The sequence below is a fragment of the Rattus norvegicus genome (assembly GCF_036323735.1).
Source record: "Rattus norvegicus strain BN/NHsdMcwi chromosome Y unlocalized genomic scaffold, GRCr8 chrY_unlocalized_3, whole genome shotgun sequence".
Classification (NCBI taxonomy): domain Eukaryota; kingdom Metazoa; phylum Chordata; class Mammalia; order Rodentia; family Muridae; genus Rattus; species Rattus norvegicus.
In genome coordinates this window covers 741564-756751 of record NW_026947389.1, presented here as the reverse complement: position 1 = coordinate 756751, position 15188 = coordinate 741564, and the positions used below count along the sequence as shown (strand labels likewise).

General features: G+C 38.5%; 1 long non-coding RNA gene across 2 annotated transcripts; it reads left to right on the top strand.

The window, feature by feature from the left end:
• Positions 1 to 938: 938 nt before the first annotated feature.
• Positions 939 to 13827, top strand: LOC134484692 (uncharacterized). Of its 2 annotated transcripts, XR_010062345.1 has the most exons (4): positions 939 to 1118; positions 9524 to 9637; positions 13194 to 13309; positions 13429 to 13826. It is a non-coding gene; the product is annotated as an uncharacterized LOC134484692 (long non-coding RNA). The 2 variants fall into 2 exon arrangements; XR_010062346.1 differs by lacking the exon at positions 13194 to 13309 and having other exon boundaries at positions 952 to 1118; positions 13429 to 13827.
• Positions 13828 to 15188: the final 1361 nt, after the last annotated feature.

The following is a 15188-nucleotide window of genomic DNA, read 5'->3' as shown; positions in this document are numbered from 1 at the left end:
GTAGTATACAAATATTCAAAGATTGTACATGGATAGACCTATGGCTCCCACTTCATATGTAGCAGAGAATGGTCTTGTTGGTCACCAATGGAATGAGATGCCCTTGGTCTAAACTAGGTATTATTAACAATTCAATGGAATGTCAAAGAGCAATAAGAGGGATTATACAAGAAGGGCATGGGGACCGGTTAGGGATCTCATGGAAAGCAATCTGGGAAAGGAAAATATTTGAAATGTAAATATGGAAAATCAAATTAAAAAAGCAAAAAAAATCTTGCTAAAAATAATAAATATTAACTAAGTTAAAAATAAGAAAACTGCCATCGAATCATACATATTGAATGAGAAATCTAAAGGGTCACAATCAGGCAATGGCTGTCAGAGTAATCCTAGCGAAAAGACTGATATGATGAACTATAAACACATCTCACTCCCAAATCCCAGTATCAAACACAAACTGCTCTATAGGTATTCAAATAATCAAGGAGATTCCTCTGAGCTGAGGACACATTAATTGTCTTTCACTTCTTCCTTAGGACCCTTTTCTTTTGGGCAAAAAAATAAAAGGCATGAGCTGTAAGGAAAAGGACAGTGCCCTCCCCTACACCTGGCTTTTTTGATAAATATATTAATGATATAAACTCTCTGACTTAAAGGAACCATTAGAAGGAGAGAAGTCCAGTTAGTTTTGACAGGTTCCGAGCCCCTGAACCCATGTGTGGAAGGGTCAGATCAATTGTATTTCTTCAACGTACCTACTCAACTCCTAGCAAAGAGTCAGTGAGATTTCCTGGGGTCAACATATTTCTTCCTTTGTTTTATACCAAGAAAGAAGACCATCTTTGTTCTCCCCATCTCTGAGCTTTTCATATTCTTTGTTCTCACTCCCAAATTGATATTTCCTCTGAAATACAGGAGAATTAGTAAACCTTATAGGCACTGAAGGAATATCCAAGAGGCATTTGCAGACACTTGTGACATCACAGGAGAAGCTAGGGCTCTCCAGGATACAAGAGATTTTTCATGGAGGGCCTAATGATGAATGTCTCTGAGAACTGCCATGGCCTACCTGTAAACAGCTTTCTTTACATTGACCAGTTTCAAGAGTGCCTTTCCAGGTATGTCTCCCGTGACATAGGGGAAACCTTTATGTACTCCAATTCTCTAAAGCTAGGGTCTTCTCTTTGCTTCGACAGTGGTTACATGCTCTGAATGGAGAAAGTTAGTCAGGGTCCTGACATGGGTAGTAATGATGTAGGAACTTGGGAATGTAGGAGATTCTTCTGGATAATATTTTTATTCCCATGTCCATTCCTGTGACATACAGTTCCATTTTCTAGGTTTTCTCTGTTTTATAATGGCCAGTATTTTCGCTATAGACCTTTAGGTGAATGAATATTGTATTTCACTTTCTTATTGTACATTCCTTGATAGGGGACTTTATAAATATTTCTGAATGTGTACTCTAAATTACTGTTTTCCAATTCCATTTTCTGCTATGATATTGGAAACAAATGTGGCCCGGCTATAGAGTGAGTATAATAGTGTGAATACTGTGTACTTACTTCAAATGATAAACTCCCAAATCCTTATTTTATCCAAAGATATCCATACATCAATAAAGCAAAGGACCACATGGACTATACATTTCGGTTCTCTAATCAAATTTGATAACTGTACTACATTATGTACGTTCCTGTGGTCCCATGGCCAGCCTTGAAAGTTTTAGATGTGTTACCATGATTCTTTTAAAGGCCAAATAAAAGAAACAGGGGTATGGGCAGGAAAAGGAAGGCCTGAGGGACAGTGAAACCTCAACTTCAATACCTTCATAAGTATAGGAGTGAGTCTATTAGACATTGACATTAGTAATTTCTACAATTTCTACATTCTTTACATAGTTGCACAGAATCCATGTTGACATTCCACCTAACCACCATATATATATATATATATATATATATATATACATATATATATACATATATATATATATATATATATATATATATATATTTTTTTTTTCTTTTCAGACACCAAAACTAGATAAGAGTGATGAAGCTAAGTAGTGCTATTGCTATTGGCCAGGAAACTGATATACATATGTCCTGAGAGAAACAGCTAGAGCATTTCAAATAAAGAATAGAATGCTAGTGGCAAACAGGTGAACTGAAATGGACCTCTTGTTGGTAGATTCTGAGAACGAATAACAAGAGCTGAAGGAGCTTTCAACACCGAAAGAAAAAAAATGCTAATGAACCAGAGCTTTCTGGTACTAAACCAATATTCAAAATCTGTACTTGGACAGACCTATGAATCCAACTGCATATGTAGCAGAGGATGGCTTTTTGGGCACCAATGGAAGTAGAAGGCCTTGGTCCTTCCCTTGGTTTGACTCACAGTTAAAATAAATGTGAAAGGACAGTAAGGTAGTTTATAGAAGAACAGGAGAGGGACCAGTTAGGTATCTTATGGTAGTAAACTCTTGAAAGAAATAATATTTTAAATGTAAATGTACATATTTATTTGTTTAAAAAAACAAATAAAATTTGTAAAAATAAAAAAAATATAAGAAATAAATGAAAAGAAAACTGACAGCTAAACACAAACACAGATGTTGACTCAGAAATCTAATGGATCACTGTCAGGGTATGGTAGTTACAGATATAATAGTGGAAAGACTAGGATGGTGAAGACTCAACTAGAAACACTTCTCTCTCCCAGATATCTGTATCAGACACAAACTGCACAATAGATATCTAAAGCATGGAGGAGTTTACTCTGAGCTAGGGACACAATACTTGTCCTTCCTTTCTTCCTTAGGTCCTTTCTCTTCTTGTCAAAAAGAATTAAGGCCATATGCTCTCAGGAAAACAACTGTGCCCTTCCCATCACTTGGCTTTTGATATATATGAATGATATAAACTCTCTGATTTCCAGGACCCATAAGAACAGGGAAGTCCAGATGCTTCTGAGAGGACCCCAAATCCTGATTCCCATTTGTGGAAGACTCAGATCAGTGCTATCTGTTCAGAAATATCACTCAACCCGTACCAAGGAGTCACTGAGCTTTCAGAAGCACACATATTTCTTCCTTTTTTTAGAGCAAAACAGAAGGGAAGCTTCCTTATCTCCATATCTGATCTCTTCATCTTCTTTGTTCTCACTCCCAAATGGCTGTTTACTCTGAAATGGATGCCATTTACTAAACTCTAGAGGTACTGAAGAAATACCTGAGAAGCAGATGCAGTCATGACAACACTTGTGACATCACAGAAGAAGACAAAGCTCTCCAGGTTACAAGAGATTTTTCAGGCAGGGCCTAATGATGATGTCACTGAAAACTGCCATTGTCTCCCTGCTAAATAGTTTTCTTTACATTTACCAGAGTTGAGGGTGCCCTTTCCTGGTTTGTCTCCTATGATTCAGTGGAAACATTTACTCCATCTCTCTAAAGCTAGAGATTTCCCTTTGCTTTATTAGTGGATACATGCTCTGAACGGGAAAATTTAGTCAAGGTCCTGGAATTGGTAGAAAAGATCTTGTAACATGGAGTGGAGGAGATTCTTCTGGATATTAATTTTATAACCAGGTACATTTTGTGAAATACAGTTCAATTTTGTAGGTTTTCTCCGTTTCCCAAAGGCCAGTATTTTCCCTACAGACCTTCAATTGAATGTATATTTTATTTCACTTTCGTATTGTACATTCCTCGATATGGGACTTTATAAATATTGCTGAATGTGTACTCAAAACTTTTTTTTTCCAATTCCATTTTCTGGAATGATTTTGGCAACAAATGTGGCCTAGCTATAGAATGAGTATAAGAGTGTAAATATTGTGTACCTACTTGAAATGATAAACTCCCAAATCCTTAATTTATCCCAAAATTATCAGGGATCAGTCAAGCAAAGGACAACATGGATTATAGAATTCGATTCTCTAGTCCCATTTGATATCAGTTCTGCATTATCTACCTTACTGTGTTCCCGTGGCCAGACTTGAGGTTTGCGGTTGTTCTACAATTATTCATTCTTCTGGAATAATAAGATACAAGAAGGACAGGGAGAGGAATGGCTTGAGGTCCAGGGAAACCTCAACTTCAATATGTTCATAAGAAAAGGAGGGAGTCTATTTGACATTGTCCTTTGTGGATTCTACATTCTTGACTTAGTTAAGCACAATCCATGTGAAAATTCTACTTATCCACGTAGCGGCAGGAGCCACGCAAAGGATATATATATAAGATAAGATTAGATAAGATTGATGACGCTAAGAAGTGCATTCTGCCAGGCAACAGATATAGATATTTCTTTTTTCTTTTTTTTTTTTTTTTTTTGGAGCTGGGGACCGAACCCAGGGCCTTGCGCTTCCTAGGCAAGCTCTCTACCACTGAGCTAAATCCCCAACCCCAATATTTCTTGAGAGACACAGCTAGAGCATATTATATACAGAAAAGAATGTGTTTTGTAAAAATATGAAAATAAAAAAGTAAAATTTCCTGTTACCCTGCTAACTCTGGCACCAATATGTCTGAAATTCTCTGCTAGATATCTTGGAGGAAACACATTCCCACTCCTCGGCTGCACAGGGTTTTTTGCCACCACACACTTTCCTATACACAAACCCTCACATAAAAAAACACACAACACAATAATCTTTGATCTAGTAGAATAGATATAATTGCCCACCTAAACATACAAATCTGGGTACCATCCATCCCTTAGGAACATTAATAATAACATGTAAATACACAGAGCAAAATCTTAAATTCACTTACCATGGCTTCTCACTCTGTCATCTTCTTTTCTCTCCTTTTTCCTCTAGTCTTCTCCTCTTCTTTCAAACTTCTCTCCCGCCCATTCTTCCTTCTCCTCCCATGACAACCTTCCTTCTATCCTGTTCCTGCCACTCACATATACTTCACAAATTCAATAGGCAGGTGGTTCTGGTGAAGTAACCTGAGTCCTGAGTACAGGACTATGCAGCTGACCTTGGGGCATTGGAATTAGTATCAAACACAGATAACTTCAGGGCAAACCACAACATGAACCCTAGTGGACAAAAAGTGAACTGAAAATGGACTTCTTGTTGGTAGATTTTGAGAAAGGATTAGAAGAGGTGAATGTGCTTTCCACCCCTTAAGAACAAGAATGCTAATGAAGCAGAGCTTTCTGGTAGTAGACCAATGTTCAAAAAATGTACATGAACATACTTATGTCTCCAACTACATATGTTGTAGAGGATGGCCTTGTTGGACAACAATGGAAAGAGAACCTTTGGTCCTGCCTAGGTTTGGCTCCCGGTAAAGTAAATGTCCAGGGGCAGTAAGGGTGGTTATAGGAAAAGGGTAAGGGGACCGGTAAGGAATCATATAGTCTGAAAACTGGGAAAAGAAATAATATTTTAAATGTAAATTTAGAAATATCCAATTAAAAAAGCAATAAAATTTGTTTAAAAACTAAAAAAAAATGATAGAAATAAAAGAAAATAAATCTGCCAGCTAATCACACCAATTGATTCAGTATTTTAAGGGGTCACTGTCATGGAATGGTATTCAGAGTAATACAAGTGGAAAGACTGATATGATTAAGTTTCATCTAAAAGCACTTCTCCTTCCCACATCTCCGTGTCAGACACGAACTGCATTATTAGAATCCAATGCATGCAGGAGTTTACTCTGTGCTGAGGACACAATACTTGCTTTACTTTCTTCTTTAGGACCTTTCCTTCTTAGCAAAAGGATAAAAGCTATGAGCTCCTTGGAAAAACTAGAGTGCCCTACCAAAACCTGACATTTGGGATAAAGAAATGAAATACATAAACTGTCTGACTCCCAAGAAAAATAACAAGCAGGAAAGTCCAGATGCTTCTGAGAGGCTCCCAGCTCCTGATTCCCATAAGTGTGAAGCTCAGATAAATGTTATCTCTTCAGTGAACCTACTCAACCCCTACACAATACTTAAAGAGCTTACCCATTGACCACGTATTCCTTCCTTTTTTTATACCAAGACAGAAGGCTAGCTTCCTACTCCCCATGTCTGGTCACTTCATCCTTTGTGTTCTCCCTCCCAAATGGCTGTTTACCCCCGATTAGTTGCCAATTTGTAAACCCTAGAGGTACTGAAGGAGAATCTGAGAGGCAGTTGCAGTCATGACAACACTTGTGACATCACAGAAGAAGCTTGGGCTCTCCAGGATACAAGAGATTTTTCAGGGAGGACTAATGATGATGTCACTGAGAATTGCCATAGCCTACCTACTAAACAGCTTCCCTTGCAATGACCATATTTGAGGGTGCCATTTCCAGAAGTTTCTCCTGTGACACAGTGGAAACCTTTACATACTAATCTCTCTAAAGGTAGAGACTTCCCTTTGCTTCATTAGTGGGTACATGCTCTGAATGAACAAAGTTAGTCAGGTGCTTAGCATGGCAAGAAAAGATTTAGGAACATAGAGTGGAGGAAACTCTTCGAGATAATATTTTATTCCCAGGTACATTCCTGCGACTTACAGTTCAGTATCCCAGGTTTTCTCTATTTCCCAAAGTCCAGTATTTTGCCTACAGACCTTAATTGAATGAATATTGTATTTCACTTTCTCATTGTACATTCCTTGAAAAGAGACTTTAATATTCCTGTATGTGTACTCAAAAATTGTTTCTAATTCCATTTTCATCAAAGCAAAGGACAAAATGACTATAGAAATCACGTTTTTAGCACTATTTGGAATCAGTACTACACTATCTATCTTCCTGTGTCCCCATTGCTAGACTGGAGGGTCGGATGTTTTACCATCATTGTCTCTGAAGGCCAAACATAAGATAAGAGTAGATGGGTAGAAATAAGAATGGCTTGAGGACCAGTATAACCTCAATTTCAGTAGAAACATAAGACAAGAGGGATTCTATTTGTGTCAATTCTCAACTCTACATTCTTGAACTAGTTGCGCAGAATCCATGTTACACTTCCATCTAACCACATAGCTGTAGGAGCCATCAAAAGTATGTACATATATATATATATATATATATATATATATATATATATATATACCTCTGCCACCAAAACTAGATAAGATTGATGTATCTAAAAAGTAAATTCTGCAAGCAACCAGATATAGATATTTCCTGAGAGACACAGGTAGATCATGTTAACTGCCTAAACCACACAAAGATCCAACAAAGAAAAAGAACTTCAGACCAATTTCCTCTATGAATATTGACACAAAAATACTCAATATAATTCTTGTGAACCGAATCTAAAAAACAATCATCCATCATGATCAGGGATGCAGAGATGTTTCCATATACAGAAAACCGTCAATGCTATGTGACATATAAACAAACTCAAAGATAAGGACACATGGTCATTTCATTAGATGCTGAGAAAGCATTTGACAAAATTCAACAACACTTCAGTGTAGGGAGCATTGAGGTAAAGCATAAATGGTGCCGAAATCCAGTCCCGTCTGGAAGTAAACGATTTATTGCATATGCACAGGCTTGTCTCCTTGCCAGGGTTGGTGTAGGGTAATTAGGTGATCCGGCGCCCTCCTCTTGTGACCAAAGATACTGCACATGTGCGGGTTTTGCCCCTGGCATCAGTTTGACGGGATGGTAATAAGCTAATGAGGAATTCATGCGCCGCCAATACCTGAAGGAAAAGTAGCAGGGGTGATAGTGGGGTGATTCATTCTCCGCCAATCCCTGAAGGACAATTAGCATAGCCACAGCCTGTTGTGTATAGAAGGCAAGTGCTTTTGCTGTTAGAGGTCCCTGTATCACCAAAGAGGTGGTATTGCCATAAAGGCTGTAGAGAAGAATCCGACAATGTTGTGTCTTCCTTGCCAGATGAGGTGTATACACTTATTGACCCCAAAAGTTTACCAGAGAACTTCTTAACCTGATAAACAACTTCAATAATGTGTCAGGGTATAAAATTAACTCAAACATACCAGGACCCTTCCTCTCCTCAATGGATAAACAGGCTAAGAAAGAAAATAATGAAACCACACACTTCACAATAGTCCCAAATAATGTAAAATATCTTGGTGTGAGATTAACCAAGCAGGTGAATTATCTGTATGACAAGAAGTTCAAGTATCTGAAGAAAGAAATTGAGAAAGATCTCAGAAGATAGAAAGAGCTTCCTTGCTCATAGATTGACAAGATTAATATAGGGAAGATGACTATTTTCCCAATAGCAATGTACACATTCAATGCAATGCAATATCCATCAAAAATCCAACTGAATTCTTTAATAAAGATAGAAATAGCAATTTGCAAATTCATTTGGAATAAGAAAATGCCAGGACAGCTATAACTATCCTCAACAATAAAAGAACTTCTGGAGGAATCATCACTCCTTAACTCAAGCAGTTTTACAGAGCAATAGTGATAAAAACTGCTTGGTATTTGTAAAGAGACAGATGGATGGACTAGTGGAATAGAATTGAAGACCCAGAAATGAACCCACACACCTATAATTTGATATTTGGCAAAGGAGATAGAACCTTCCAAAGGAAGATACATAGCATTTTCCAATTAGTGCTGGTTCAACTAAAAGTCAGCTTGTACAAGAATGCAAATTATCCCAATTTCATGACCATGTACAAAGCTTCAGTACAAGTGAATCAAGGACCTACACATCAAACCAGAATCACTCAAACTAATAGAAGAAAAGGTTGGGATGAGTCTTGAACACATGGGCACAGGGAAAGTTTCCTGAACAAAACACCAATGATGTAGGCTCTAAGATCACAAATTGACAAATAGGACCTAATAAAACACGAAAGCTTCTGTAAGGTAAAAGACACCATCATTTGGGCAAAGCTGTAACCAACAGATTGGGAAAATATTTTTACCAATCCTTTATCTGATAGTGGGTAATATTCAAAATGTACAAACAACTTAAGAAGTTAGACTCTAGAAAGCAAAAAAAAAAAAAAAAATAAATACATACGTTCTAGGGCCTCTCTGCCCCCTTTTCTCAAAGTCCTAACTAATTTCATATCAAAAGTTAATGAAAATATTTTAAACCCTTTCCAAGGCACAGAAAATTATTTGCTTACAGCCAATCTGAATCAATCAGGCTGACTTTCAGTTCTTTATGAGAGGCACGAAGAAACGTCCAGCCCCTACTGCTCCTATGTCCCTATGCACAGGAGGCCCAGATGGAGCTGGGTGTTTTTTTTTTTTTTAAGTCAGGAATGTGAGCAGAATTCTCAGGGGTTTCTGTCCCTCTGATGGTCTCAGTCTGACCACACCACACGAGATTTGGGAGTAGGATGCTGTTAGGACCAGTTCAGATCCAGTTGCAGTTTGGACTGCAGGGCTCCTGCAGCTTGACTGCTTCTATATACATGTGTCCAGATGCACTATGCACTTTCCTCTTGGGCTAGGACTGTGGGAACAAGTGGGCGGAGGTAGCAGTCTCTCCTTCCCTGAGGTCTCAGTATTGTCCACTCTTCTGTCTCACAGAGTTTCCAAAGGAGTTTCAAATGTTCATTCCCTATCCTGCAGGTCTCCAGTCTTTCCAATTCTCCTCCAAATGTGTTGGAGAAGACCCCTCTGGTCGAGGGGAGGTACAACAAGCCCCATCAAACAAAATGGTCTCCACATCTTCTTCTCTTAAAGGTAATCTCAATGATTTCCATATTCCACAGATGGATTAAGTCCTGCCCACTCTCTGCATGAGACTTTAATACCTTCGCCAACTGCCAAAACTTGGCAGAGAGCTTTGTCCACTCACAAAGACACTCAAAGATGTCCCCCATCTCCACCAAAGTGCCTTATGCAATCTGCTTCGGGTAAAATGAGTTGAAAATTGATTCTGCTGACAACGGGGATTTCTGAAATCACTATTAATCCAAGAGGAACTTCAAAGAACTCTACTATTAAAAAAGGACTTAAATCATCACTTATGATCCAAGGGGGGCAAAATACAGTCACAAATTCTCAAGCCAACCTCATAACACACATAACAGAAGAGGAGTGACAAAACTTTCTGCATGTACACCATTAGATCAAGAATGACTGCCAGTTTTTGAAGGGGCTCTTGAGAGTTCCACACCCACACAAGATATGTTAGAAAATTGTGAGTCCACCTAAGGAACTCTTGTGCCTTCTTCACATAAAAAATATGATCTAGCACCCTCACCATCACCCCCAGTACTTCCAATGTCCCTATAAAACAGAGAAATATTCAAATATCCTCTACCACCAAAAAGGACCCTCCTGACTTGTCATCAGGCCCAAAAAAGACAAGTTTATCATAACACATTGTCAATGAGTCATGCAGACTCCATATTGATACAATGTACAGAGAAGATAAAACATACCCTTCCTCCTCAGGGGACTCTATGTCATTCTGTCCTGAAAAGAGGGGCTCCAAAATTTTCCACATGTACATCAGAGATGCTAGAATTTCCCAAAACTGAGCATGATTCTCTGAGTAGTACTCTATCTCAAAAAGAGACTGCAGGACAAGAAACATCTACAAAAGGAGTTCTACCCACAGCCACATATTTAGAAATGGCTTGTGGACGCAACACGTGTGCAAAAGATTTTCTAGGACACATTGCATATGTAGAGAAGGTTATGGATCCAACCATATATGAACGAGCAGTAGGGGAACATGATATGCAAACACCAGTGTCTGTAGCATCCTTGAAATCTGAGGAAAGGGATTCCTTGGATTCCATTTGTGGAAAGAATGGATATGACCTCCGCACACTTCACAGATGACTATAGGAACTTCTTAATCTCCTCAAGATCAGCCATCTTCCCCAACTACAGAAGATGCTACACACTCTTCCAAATATGCACAAAGGGTTTCCAGTCCTTCTTTATACCCACAAACTGACCCAGAACACCTGCCAAATACCTAAAAGCCTTTCAATTTTACCTTATCTCCTGAAGGGGCCTTGGAACCTGTTTTGCCTATCAAGCAGGGTAGGGAACCTGACACTTCAATACTTCAATATGAAAGTCTCTTTCCATTTTTCCTGCAGAGGGAATTTTTCTTGGAACTTACACAGTTACACAACGATGTCTAGAACCTCCTTATCTGCTTATGAGAGTCTCAGACCTCTCACATATGCCCCTGTTTCTGTAGGAGAGGTCACATCTCAGAGGTAGCTCTAATATATTCCCCCCATTCTGACATCACAGTCAGGATTTCCACATATATACACGATACATTAAGACCTTCCTCATGTGAGAAGGATGTCGTAGGATCTACTGCATCTGAACAGCATGCTTTACAACTATCCCCATCTACCCAATTAGATTTATTTCACATGTCCACTCTGTGGAGAAATACTTGACATTCTCCGTATACCAAATTGGACCACAGGCATCGAGTTTCTAGAAACAAAGGGTTAAGATTTTATCCTTTTGATGGAGTCTTTAGAAATTTCTCCTCTAAGGGAGACAGTTTCAACCTTCCCCCTTCTGCCAAAAGGGATCTTGTGCCATCTTCTGCTGCCGAAGAGACACCAAAAGCTACAACTACTACTCAGGTGCGTCTCACACCTTCTCCATCTGCCCAAAGGGACATGGAATTTTCAAAAAAGACTAAGGAATTGTGGAAAGTTGCCAATCCTTACAAGGGCATGACAGACATTCCATATTGTCCCAAGATGCTCAAGTAACTCTTCCTTCAATTGAAAAGGCATGTTCACCATCTGCCCTAGGTTTCAGGGAATTTCTTCACCCCTCTCTAGTGCTCCAGAAATTGTTCTCCATGCTCAAAGTGATTTGTCACTGTGCAAATTAGACTTCAAAGATACAAAACCTTTTTTTTATATTTACAAAGGTCTGAAGGGCAGTCCACATCGAAAAAAATCATGTAGACCTTGTGCCATTAGCCCAAGTATATAAAAAAATTTCCATGTCTTCTAAAGCATCTTAACATCAACCTGGCTCTAGCACTCATTCTGGTAAACATTTACCATCAGCCATACAATCCCCAGGACCATCAAAATCTAATAAGGGGTATCTAGAAACTTTGCCATCTGGCAAAAGGTCTTTAGGATGTTCAGCATCTTCTCCATGAGCTTGGTGAACCCATAGAACAAAAGAATTAAACCATCTTCCCAGGGGGTTTTCCCAAGATCCACATATTTCTTCTTTACTTTTATACCAAGACAGAAGGCCAGCTTCCTTCTCCCCATCTCTGATATCTTCATCCTCTTTGTTCTCCCTCCCAAATGGCTGTTTACTCTGAACAGAAGGCTAATTGCTAAATCCTAGAGGTACTGAAGGAATTTCTGAGGTGCAGTTGAAGACACGACAATACTTGTGACATCACAGAAGAAGCTAGGGCTCTCCAGGATGTAAGAGATTTTTCAGGGAGGGCCTAATGATGATATCACTGAGAATTGCCATGGACTACCTGCTGAACTGCTTTACTAACATTGAGTAGATTCAAGGGTGCACTTCACAGGAGTGTCTCCTGTGACACAGTGGAAAACTTTACATACTTGATCTCTAAAGCTAGGGAATTCTCTTGGCTTCCTTAATGATTACATGCTCTGAATGGTGAAAGATAGCTAGGGACTTGGCATGGGTAGAAAAGATTTAGGAACCTAGAGTGGAGGAAATGAATGTGGATAATAATTTTATTCCCAGGTCTAGTTCAATTTTCTCAGATTTATCTGTTTCCCAAACACTAGGATTTTCCCTATAGTCCTGTAATGGAATGAATATTATATTATATTTTCTTATTGTACATTCCACGATAGGGGACTTTATAATATTCCTGAATGTGTACTCAAAAATTCTTTTTTCCAATTCCATTTCTGCAATGATTTTTGGCAACAGAGGTGGCCCAATTATAGAATGAGCATAACAGTGTAAATACTGTATACATACTTCAATGACACACTCCCAAATCCTTATTTTATCCAAAAATTACCAGACATCAATAAAGGAAAGTACCACATGGACTATTTAATTCGTTTCTCTAGTCCCACTTGATATCAGTTCCGCAATATCTACCTTCCTGTGTTTCATTGCCATACTTGAGGGTTTTGGATATTTTACCATGATTCATTATTAAAGTCAAACATAAGATATAGGAGGATGGAAAGCGAGAGGAATGACTTGAGGACCAGTGAAGCCTCAATATAAGTAGTTTCAAAAGAACAGGATGGAGTCTAATTGGTGTTGCCATTTGTTGATTCTACAGTCTTGACCTAGATGCGCAGAATTCATGTTAAAATTCCAGCTAAAATTATAGCTGTAGGAGCCAACAAAAGTACATATATATACATCAGCCACCGAAACTACACAAGATTGATGGAGGTAAGAAATGCATTCTGTCAGATATAGATATTTCCTGAGAGACACAGCTAGATTATACAAATACAGAAGTGAATGCTAGTGGCATACCAGTAAACTGGAAATGGACTTCTTGTTTTTAGATTTTAAAAAAAGATTACAAGAGCTGAAGGGCTTTAACACTACAAGAACAACAATGCCAATGAACCAGAGCTTTCTGATACTAGAACAATATTCAAAGAATGTACATGGACAGAGCTATGGCTCCAACTGCATATGTGGAAGAGAATAGACTTTGTGGGCACCAATGGAAGGAGAAGTCCTTGGTCCTCCCTAGGTTTGACTCCAAGTTCAAGGTAATGTCAAGGGGTAATAAGGAGGGTTATAGCAGAAGGGCAGGGTAACGAGTAAATGATCTTTTAGGCAGGAAACTGGGAAAGGAAATAACATTTTAAATGAAAATATAGAAACATCCAGTTAAAAAAAGCAATAAAATTTGCTAAAAAATGAAAGACATAAAATAAAAGTAAACTGCCAACTAATTATACCTGTTGACTTGGAAATCTACAATGATAGTCAGAGTAATACAAGTGGTAAGACTAAGATGATGATATCTGAACTAGAGCACTTCTCTCTCCCAGATAGAAGTATCAGACAAAAACTGCACTATAGGTATCCAAAACATTGAAGAGTTTACTCTGAGCTGCGGACATAATGCTTGTTCTTCCCATCTTCCTAAGTAACTTTCTCTTTTTGAGAAAAAGTATAAAGTCCATGACCTGTCAGGGATACAAATGTGCCATTCACAACACTTGACTTTGGAATAAAGGAATGAATGATATAAACTCTCTGACTTCCAGAAAGCAAAAGAAAAGGAAGTCCAGATGCTTCTGAGAGGCTCCCGGCTCCTAATTCCCTTATGTGGAAGGCGAAGATAAAGGCTATCTCTTCAGAGTTACCCCTCAACACCTAACAAGGACATACTAAACTTTCCAAAGCACCACATAATTTTCCCTGTTTTTTTATACCAAGACAGAAGGCCAGCTTCCTTCTCTCCATTTCATATCCTTCATCCTCTTTTTTCTCACTTCCAAATTGTCTCTGAATTAGGCCAAATAGTAAACCTTAGAGGTATTGAAGGAAAATCTGAGAGGCAGTTGCAGTCATGACAACAGAAGGAGCTAGGGGTCACCAGATTATAAGAGAGTTTTCAGGCAGCTTCTAATGATAATGTCACTGAGCACTACCGTGATCTACATGCTGAACACTTCCTTACATTGACCAGATTCAAGAGTACCTTTCCCAGGTATGTCTCAGGAAACACAGTGGAAACCTGTATGTACTACATCACTCTAATGTAGAGACTTCTTTCTGCTTCTCTAGTCGTTACATGCTCTGAATGTAGAAAGTTAGCCAGGGGCTTAGCATGGGTAGAAACGATTTAGGAACATGGAGTGTAGGAAATACTTCTAGATAATATTTTTATTCCCAGGTTCATTCCTGTGACATAAAGTTCAATTTTCTGTGTTTTCTTTCTTTCCCAAATGCCAGTATTTTCTCTACAACCTTTAATTGAATGAATATTGTATTTCAATTTCTTACTGTAAATTCCTTGATAGGGGACTTTGTAAATGTTCCTCATTGTGTAATCAAAAATTCTGTTTTCCAATTAAATTTTCTGCAATGATTTTGGTCACAAAGGGGGCCCAGCTATAGAATGAGTACAACACTGTAACTACTGTGTACCTATTTCAAATGATGAATTCCCAAATCCTTTTTTTTTACCAAAAAATTTACCAGACATCAGGAAAGCAAAGTATAACATGGATTTTTTAATTCGGTTCTCTACTCCCATTTGATATCAGTACTACCCTATCTATCTTCTAGTGTTCCCATGGCCAGA